We start from the raw sequence: 10,338 nt of genomic DNA, 5'->3' as shown, positions 1-10,338 counted from the left end.
CCTTCTACGCCAAGGAAAGTCCCATCCGGACACGGGACGAAGTCTTCAATCTTGTATCTTCATAGTCCAGGAGTCCGGCTGAAGGTATAGTCCGGCTACCCGAACACCCCCTAATCCAGGACTCCCTCAGTTACCACGGCATGGTGGGAGTCCAGGAGTCCGGCTGAAGGTATAGCCCATGGTGGTGGCCTGGGTTGGCTCACGGCGGCGGTGCGTTGCGTTGGCATGGTGTGGCTCATGGTGGTGTGCATGCCGTGGCGCAGCGGCGGCTGGGCTCTCCGGCATCAGCTCGTCTGCGTGCGACCTTTGTGGATGGTCCTTGATCTCTCTTGTGGATGCTCCTGGATATCTCTCGTGGATGCAGGTTGTGACCGGTCCGGATCCTCGCGCCGTTGAGCGGGCGGACGGTTTGGGCGAGGTGCAGATCCAGGCAGGGAGCCTGGGTTGGGCGTGAGGGGTGATGTTCGGAGAGGTGGTGGGAAAGATGGGTGGCGTCGATGCGGTTAGGCCACCTGTCACCGGCTGGGGTGTTGGACGTCGACGTAATCCGCTTCCGCCCCACCTCTTCTCTGACCTGGTTGCTCCGTGGTCGATTTGGTCATTTCGGTCGCTAGCGGCTCTGTCAGCAGTCGGAGCTTGCTAGTTGGTTCACTTCCTATAGCCATGGAGGACCTTTGGGCATTCCTAAGCGGCGGCTCGGGTGGTGGGAGCCGCAGTGCTCGTGGGCTGAGGCCACAGCTCAGGTGCGGGTGGCTAGCGGCCATGGCCGCGTTGGTGGTGTGGTGGCTGGCGCTTCATCATCCTGTGGTGGTGTTCGGTTGTGGCCCTTGTGCCTGGCTCCACCACAGTTGAAGGCGGAGTATGCTTACCAGGGTTAAAACCCTGTCTAGTCTAGGCAAGACCGACAAAGGCGGCGCCATTGGGCGTTGTCATCTTCCTAGAGTCTCCATTATGGTTGCTCCCTCCTGTCGTGAAAATCCGATCTCTGGATCAGGCAGTGGCGGCGCTACGGCACCGTCTTGGAACGCACGGTTTCGTTGATTCATATCTTCACCTCTTCATGGTATCTCACCGTAAGGGCACTAGCGACTCCGTAGTGATTCTTATTGTCTTCTATTATAGTCTATGTCGAGTTTGTCAGTGTGGTGTTGTTGTAGCCCCCGGGTGAGTGTGTGTCTCATGTGGTGTGGTGTGGTGTGGTTTGTATCGGCTCCATTTGTTGGTAGTTGTTGCTTTATATATAAAGCGGGGCGAAACCCTTTTTCAGTTGCGGGCTATTACGTACGAAGACGTTTAATAATAGGTAGAAATAAAGATTACTATACTGGAATCTCTAAGCATTTCCCACCTAAAAAAGTAGAATATAGGTTTATTGTTTGAGAAACAGAATAGATTATAGGTTTTATTAGGAAAAAAGAATATAGGTTTTTTTAGAAAAAAATATAGGTGAATGATCTATTGTGAATTGGACTATAATGGTCTAGATTTAACAAACAATTTTCAGCCCACGGGAAAGCAGCGCCAAGTTAGTTTGTAAAGAAAATTCTTAGTGGGCTTTAAGGGACAGGAAATCCCACACATATTCAAGAACCGAAAACAGAAAACAAAAAACAGTGAGGGGAACCAGGGAAAATTGATGCGAGGATATCTTTTTTCAGTTAGGTTTGAATGATGGAAAATGTGACTAGAAGGGCTGAGGTTAAACACATTTAGAAATTTAAATATTTTTTGAATTTTATAAAATACTAGAAAATGCGCATGTAAAATACAAATTCTGAGAAAGATTGTCCGAAAGAAATGCTGGTCGTCCATCGCCTCTTTTTACATAAAACCCCCTGCCTTTTCTGTTAATTAACTCGCACTCCATCTTTAAGTGGGAACGAATTGTTTTTCGCATTTTACACAAAACCCCTGACTTTTATACTAATCAACCCGCTGTCCGTATTTAAGTCAGCCCAATCTTTTCTTGTTTTAACAGAAAACCCCCTAACTATCCGGTTAATCAATCCGCGGTTTATCTAAAACAAAATTATACATATCTTTTAAACCGTAACTCCGATTCTAACATGTTATATATGAAATTTGATTAATAAATTATTTTTAGCTGTTAAATATTTCTAAACTATTATTTTTAGTGCAAACTTAATATGTAGTGCATGATCCGTTTTTCTTTCGTACCAGGGGCGATCTGAATTGCAAATAAACACCCATTAGAACCAGATTGAGATAAAAGAAAACATCGATAATAACACATGCAAACATCTGAAAAACCTCGCGAAGAAAACAACATATTTCTCATCTTATTATGAGTGTGTGTGTGTGTGTGTGTGTGAGAGAGAGAGAGAGAGAGATGAGAGCGATGAGAGAGAGAGATGAGAGACGCCTTAGGACTGGCCACATTCAAACGCGTTTTCATTTTGTGAGCACTGAGGCTACCGTCGGCAACACAAATGTGATGCCATGTGAAAATGAAGGATGTGAACCTGTTAGGGTCTTAAGTCATGATTATTGGGTTAAGAACGTGTGTTATTTTTTCTTCCGTTGCAACGCACGGATTTTTTTGCTTGTAAACAAATATATAACTACGGCTTGGATATACAACTCCTACTCATGGTATATTTAAGTACGGTGGGCTATGGCCGAGACTAGTGCCTGATGAATATGTTGTACTCGACGGTGGCGTCGTCGGCCTTGAGAACTATGGTGTGCGTCCTTGCCTGCGCGTACCCGTGAGCCCACCTGAAGATGCCGGTACCGCCGACGACAGTCATCTCACGGGCCTTGGTGAACGCGACATTGCGACCAATAATGACGACACTGCGGCCATTGTACTTCCCGGCGGTGAAGACAAAGTTCATGTGCATGAGCAACACTAGCTTTTTTTTTCTTTTGAGGCAAATGAGCATCACTAGCTGGTCCTTGCCGACGGCGAGATATGTGCCCATGAGCCTGATGAGTTGAGGCTGGGCCCCTCGGTGAGCGGGTTGTCGATGACCACCACAACGCCGAAGGCTATTTTGAGGTGTTGGTCGTGGCCGCGCACGTTACCAGCGCCTACGTTAGTCCGCTCGTCACGTCGTGCCAATACACCTTAAAGTGTGTCTCCTTCTCGGATGACGCGGTCTGTGGCTGCATGATGGCCAAGGCGAGGAGGACCAAGAGCGCCGCAGAGGCTATGGTTTTTCTTCTGAGTAGTCGGTGCTTTGCTGCTGTGATGCGTGTGTGGGCTTGGCTGTAGTATGTGCCTTGCGTAGGTTACTACTTTCTCCGTTCTAAAATAAGTGACTCAAATTTGTACTAACTTTCGTCTCTAAATAAGTGACTCAACTTTATATTAATTTTAATAGAAAGTTAGTATAAAATTGAGTCACTTATTTTGACATGGAGGAAGTATTTATTATGCGTTTGGCCGCGGAAGCAGGTATGTGTACGTGCGTTACGACGGAAAATTCATCTCTGCACCCGAGCTCTATGCATCCCGCTGACGAAAAAATCAAAACAAATAGTAGAAAATTCAGAAAACTCCAATTTTTTGTGCGGGAGATAATTTGTTAGGTGAGGTCCGCTCCAATTTTGAAATTATTTAGACATCTGAGAAGCTTTCAGCAAAAAAGACAAATTAAGGGTCTGTAAAAATGTTTAATGTTCATGTACTGTTTTCATCCGATTTGTCTTTTTTTGCTGAGAGCTGTTCAGAAGTCCAAATGACTTGAAATTTGAAGCGGGCCTCACGGATCACATTTTCTACCACGCAAAAATAATTGGAATTTTTTGAATTTGATTTGAATTTTTTCTAACCGGGTGCAGATGAGCCTGGACACGGAAACACCCTACTCCATTACGAGTCGCATTTACACTTCAGCAAGGGATTTATGCACGGCGTGTTGTTTCAATTCAGCAAGAGATAGGGACTTGCAATAGGGGAGGAAGTGGATGTAGTACAACGGCCCATCTGCAATAGTGACCAACCACCGTCCTCGTGGTGCGTAACTTTCAAGCAAGCAAGCGACGTGGTGCTTTCATTTCCTGTTAGCACTTTAAAATTTTACTATACGGTGAACAAAGCCTCCCATGCACCGGAGCTAGCTAGCACAAGGTGAAAATGGCCTGCACCATCCACACCTACGACGATGGCCGCTTGAGCACCCGCCTACTTGAGGACCCTAAGAGCAACTCTAGTGGACCCCGCAAAACGTCGGCCCGCAAAACGCGTTTGCAGTTCATGCAAAACTGATTTTGCGAGTCGGCGCGGGCTGGCACAGATGTAGACCCTCAAACGGATCCGTAAAAAAGTATATTCGCGGAATATGTTTTTTTACGAGTCGGCTATGCGGGTTCTGTTCGGACACAACCGTGACGACCCGCAAACAGATAAATTGCAAATCTTGCATTTGACATAGGATTTCACAAACAAGTTCAAATTCAAATGACATAAACAGTTTTACGCTCAAATAGAAGCCAAGTTCATTACAGCTAACGCAAAAAAGGGCCCTGCAAAAGGTTTGCGCCCATGTCCGGCATCATCTGGATCGATCTTCACTGGCGCCATCGGGTCCACCTTGGATTTCATCGGCGCCACCGAATCCACCTCCAGCACTTGTTCCAACTTCCGCACCGAAATCATCCACATTGCCACCATATGGAGCGGAGAAAACATCACCGGAGCTGTAGCACGGACCGGCCGACGCCACCATTCTTCTCTTCAAGATTTCTCTCCTTGCCATATCATGCCATGTTTTGGTGAGGTCGTCCATGTCATTGCGATTCATTGACATGATCTTGTCCTCTTCGGCGAGCAACATGGACATAGATTTGTTTTCGGCGGCGCGTGCTCTTCTCTCCTCGATGGCAGCTTTGGGCAGCCCCTCTTCCTTGAGCAACTGCCACTTTTCTTGCTTCTCCTTCACCTTCTTCTCGGCCAACTCTTTCTTGATCTCCAACGATTTCAACAACATCGACTCGTTGGATTGCAACATGGCATCAATTTGAAGTTGTACCTGTTTGGCGGCTGGAGGTGGGAGATGGCTCCGGAGAAATCCCAGGCCAGCAGTGCTGGTCATGACGGCGGCGACGCCCGAGGGCGCCGTACCCTTCTTGTAGGCGCCGTCCAGGTTGCCTCCTTCCCCTCTTCCTTCCACCCAGCTCGTATGCCGAGCGAAAGCCCAAATCCTTGCCGGATCGAGCGACAGCGGCGCTCCGGACGTCGTCACCCTCTTGAGGGTGTCGTTCGTGGTGAGCTTGGGGTGGATGTGATGCTTTGGTTGCTTGGCGGTGGATTGGTCTTCAGCAGCCCTACCGGTCTCGACGGAGCGGTGCTTCATCCTACTCATTGATGGCGGCGTATCTCGGCGGCGCAGCGCAGTGGAGATTCGGCGTCCGATGTGTGGCGATGGACTCGCGCAGGAGGGCGAAGCTGTCTGGTTCGTGGTGATGTCAATGGCTGAGTGGCCACACAAGGTAGAAGCCTCAATTTGATCTGAAGACGGACCTGTGGAAGATGGCGGCGACGACACGAGTGCGTCTGACCGGATTGTGCCCCAGACCCGGTATGTGGCTCGGCTGGGGCTTCCGAATGTGTTTCGGCTTCCGGCTTTTGATGTTAGGCTTAGGTGAGTGGTCTGGGTAGTGGCCCAGCTAGCACCCCTTCATCATTTTGGATAGGAGTAGCGGCATATGTTGCCAAGATGGTGGATTCAGGCACATTGTTGTAATATTTTGTAAGGTCCTCGAGAATAATCAATAAAGTGGCCATATGCATCTCCCAGATGCAGAGACCGGGGGTCATCCTCCTTTTCTAAAAAAACATGGCATCAATCTTCTCCCTCAAGCTTGATGCTTCTTGTTCTCTCTTCATCTTCTCCTGTTGGTCTTCTTGTCACCATCGGGCTTGTGCAAATTTCTTGGGCCATCATCATCCTCATCTTCATCCATGTTTGTAAGTGAGTCTCTTTTTGGTGGGGATTCTTTGTCGATCAACTTCCACTTCTCGCACTTTTGGAGCAACTCCCAACAATACTCTAGTTTGAAAATTTTGCCTTCTGAAGCTTCCATGTCCTTGTATCTATGTTGAGCAATCTTGTCCTACACAATGTGAACAAAGTGATCCAATCATTTCTCATGATGCAATATGATGATGCACAATTTGAACAAAGGCAAAACAAACTCACATAGTCGGACTCCACAGTGCCACTTGGAGGTGCATTGCATACTTGCTCCACGCAAGCTGCCCAAGTCTGCACATAGGCTTGATGTTCTCCCAACGCCCTTGAAGCGATCGAAATGTGCGTGGAGTCCTATTGGGATACTTTGCCATAATGCGGAAGTATTGATCTTCGATCATTTGCCAATATCTCTTGGAAGTTTGAGATGTACCCGTGCATGCATCAAGAGACACCGCACTCCATGCTTGAATCAAAACTTGATCTTCCAAGATCGTGTAGTTCTTCGATCTTATGCTTTTCCCTGTTTTTGCTTGCGATTGCTCAAACGCTTCCGCTTCGATCTCCTCCAATTTGTCCGCACAACCATGATCACCCACGCCGCCCTCCGTTTCATTGTACTCGAATGGTTCGAAAGGGGCTTGATAAATGTCAACCGTGTTCATGTCCAACAAGTTCACGAACTCGGTTGTTGCATTGTTCGAACCACCGCTATAGCGAACGATAACAAGTCACGCGCTATCGAGAATAATGGTGAAAATGAAAGGGAATCACCAAGACCGAAGGCGCATACCTTCCGGCCATTTCGTCGAACACCTCGCTCGCGGGGGGAGTGGCACCGTTGAACGGCATCGCCGGAGCACCTCCCTGCGGCGGGATGGAGCGAGAGGTTGAAGAAGATGACTTCTTTGAAGCCGGAACCTTCCTCCGCTTTACGCCCGCGACCTTGCTGACCTTCTCCGCCGCCGGCCGGGATCGCGCTGCCGCGTTGGCGCCCGGAGCGCGGGCCATCGCGGCGTGGGCGGCCGGATTGCCGCCCTGCACGACCACGTTGCCCTGCCGCTTGCGGGCAGGCGCGGCGTGGGCTTGGGCAACGGCGGCGGGGCCAACATGGCCGGCGACGAGATCCGCCTGAGCGGAAGGGACGTGCTCGACCTCGACGGTGACGGGGGACATCAGGGGGTCGTCCATGGCGGCGACACACGGCCGGGGAGGAGCAGCCGGAGCTTGCAGACTAGGGGCAATGGTGGCGGAGGGTGCGGAGAGCGGGAAGGGCCGCGCGAAAATGTCCCTCCCGCCAAATCTCGTGCGGGATAGGGGTTGAGCTCGGGTCGGCCTCCCAGCCCGTGAAGATAGAGGTTGGGAGAGAAGATTTGCCGCGCCCCGAAAAGTATTTGCGGGTCGGGACGGGATGCGGGGTCTGCTTGTGCAGATTTTCTGACCCCGAACCGCAATTTGACGATTATTTTATGGACCGGGGCGTTTTGTGGAGTCTGTTAGAGTTGCTCTAAGAACCGTGAGGGCAATGATGGCATGATCCTTTCTAGGGTCTCCTCCTGCAAGGCGGTGGCCGCGGTAGCTCGTACGGTTACGAGTCCTCGTTCCTCTCGTGCACGAGCTCTGCCTCTAACATGACGAGATTGACGGTGAAAACTCTCAAGTATTCCACTGCAGCGTCATGAAAATGCGATTCTTGTCAGAGGTATTTGTACTTGCACCCCGGCAGCCCTATGGCTGTGCGACGAATGAGAGCGTGAGGTTGTCACTGTTCAAGGGATCGATGCGCATGGCAATAGTTGTCACCTCCCATGTGGTGCATGCCTGCCATATTTTGCGACAACAATTTGATATGCAACAATAATTTCAAAACGAAAAAGGATTACTACGTTACTCTAGTTTTCGAACCTAATAGTTGCACAAGTTAAGCATATTAAGATATACGAAAAGATAAAACCATGTAATTAAACTAGGAGTTACACATCTGATATACAAAAGTTGTTCATAAAAATGACTATTATGTACTCAAGGTTTGTAAACGCAGAACATAAATTCAGAAAATAAAAAGTATATATTAATAAGAAGAACAAAAGTTATTTTTCTCGCAAAAGAAGAACGACTACTGTGTAACTTTGACAGTCTGACTTTTGCAAGTAGTAGTTACACATTTTGTCTACAAAAGTTATCTAAAAAACAAACCTAAATGACTAAGTTATCGAACAAACATAAGTCAATTGGTGTTCATAAAAATGACTAATATGTTAATCTAGTTTTGTAAACGCACAAAAATTCAGAAAAAAGAGGAATATATTAATTCAGTTTTCAAACTACAACTTATACACATATCAAGGACAAAATTTATTTTTCCCACAAAAGGAGAACACAAGTTCATTGAGAAGAATGACTACAGTATAGCTCTGACTTTTGCAACTGGGAAGCTACATATTTGTCCTACCAAAGTTATCTAAAAAAACCTATGTAGAACTGGTTTTCCAAACTAATTATGTTACTCTAGACTCGAATTTCCAACATCACTGAGAGAAAAAAAAACTTCTGGGATCAGAGTATACCGGGCTGATATGTATCGCTTCTTTGCGATACGTATCGCCAGATCGCCTAGTGCGCACCGCACATACGGGTGGGGTGGGCCAGACCATTGGTGCACAATGTGTTTAATGGCTAGCTCCAGTAGGCAGCACGATTCTTTGCACTTCTTTTATTTTTCCATTTCTATTTTTCTTCATTAGTTTTAAATAAAAAACCATTTCTAGGCACGATTCATGAATATTTTCTTTCCATTTCTAGGCATGAAATTATTGAACAATTTAAAAAATGTTCCTGAATTTTAAATGATATTCATGATTTTTTTATATTATCAGGATTTTAAAAAATATTCATGAATTTTCTAAATAATCACAAACTGAAAACAAAATCCAGAAATAAAAAATTTCGTGGTTTTATTAAAAAAGTGTGGTTCAAAAAAAGAAAATAGGAAAAAAAATAGAAAAATAATAATAAAAAACGTATTTAAATAAAACCATAAAAATGGTGAAAAAAAACCTGCTGGAACCTTCCCCAAAATAAGGCAGAAGGTTGGAAAAGATTCCGAAAACCGGTGTATACATCCTCTGTCAGTTTGCTTGGGCGAGGTTACTAGTAGCGCGTAGTGGGCGATCATGACGATATATATGCTAGCACAGAGAGCAACACATACCATTTTTCGGATTATAATGATTAAGATTTAACAATCTTTGGTCATCCCATGCGAGAGCAGCGGTAGCAAGTTAGCCTTTTGAAGAAAACAAATTTTATTGGGCTTTCAGGGACAGGAAAGGCCTAAAATGGTTAAAAATTAGAAAATTGAGAAAATTGTGGGGAAAGGTGATGGGCTAAGTTCTTTTCCAGCTAGGTTTGCCGGGAAGGAAATGTGACTAGACGGTCTTGGTTTAAAGCCAACATATATTTTAAAAATAGAATACTTTTGAAGTCGATATAACACTAGAATATGTATAAGGTCAGAAAATAGAAGTAACTATATTTTTTTTAAAGTTTGGAGTTTATAACTCAGGATGCAAAATACAAAGATCAATGGGAGACAACCTGTGTTGCACAAGTGCAGGCTAATAGGGGCAAACTCGGGGTGTGGCTCATCCAACACAACTGTAATTATTGAAGAAAAGGATAAGATTAAGCCTCAAGGGGACACAGCTATTCTGAGCTCAAGCTCAAATGAGCATGCATGAATAGTAAATTGTAAAAAATTCAGAAAATCCTGAATTTTTTTCAACATTGACAAAATTTCTGAGTGCGTGCAACATTTCATCAGGAAATCACATTTGCGGAAGTGGTGGCAAAAAGAAATCGATGCTCCAAAAAATGCCATTTTTAAAAGCATTTTGAAGTGATGTTTTTGTTGCGACTTTCACGATTGTCATTTCAAAGTGAAAATTTACAGGCTCTTTATTTTTTGTTAAAGTTTATCACAAAAAAATTAGAACTTTTCCTAAATTTGTTTTCATGTTTTTTCTGAATTTACTGTCACTAGTAGAAAAAGGGTCAAATGTGAAGCACATTAGTGCCGGTTTGAATTTGAGCCGGCACTAATGTGACCATTAGTGCCGGTTCCAACGGCTAGGTGGGCGGACATCATTAGTACGGATTCATGGGCAACCTTTAGTACCGGTTCATGCCACGAACCGGTACTAATGAGGCCAGTGCGGCTGTGGTCAGGCTGGGACCCCCACGAAGACCTTTAGTACCGGTTCATGGCATGAACCGGTACTAGAGTTTCTTAGTAAGCTGATTTTTAGTCCCACCTCGCCAAGAGAGAGGCAGTATGAGCGGTTTATAAGCCGTGAGTGCAGAGGCAATGATGAAGAGGCGCAATGCTCACCTGCATATT

General features: G+C 46.1%; 1 pseudogene; it reads right to left on the bottom strand.

Moving 5' to 3' along the window:
* Nucleotides 1-2,645: 2,645 nt before the first annotated feature.
* On the bottom strand, nucleotides 2,646-7,130 carry LOC119273112 (annotated as a pseudogene).
* Nucleotides 7,131-10,338: the final 3,208 nt, after the last annotated feature.

Source organism: Triticum dicoccoides, chromosome 3A (genome assembly GCF_002162155.2).
Source record: "Triticum dicoccoides isolate Atlit2015 ecotype Zavitan chromosome 3A, WEW_v2.0, whole genome shotgun sequence".
NCBI classification, from domain to species: Eukaryota; Viridiplantae; Streptophyta; class Magnoliopsida; order Poales; family Poaceae; genus Triticum; species Triticum dicoccoides.
The sequence above is the reverse complement of the archived record's forward strand: the minus strand, read 5'-3'. Positions and strand labels throughout refer to the sequence as shown.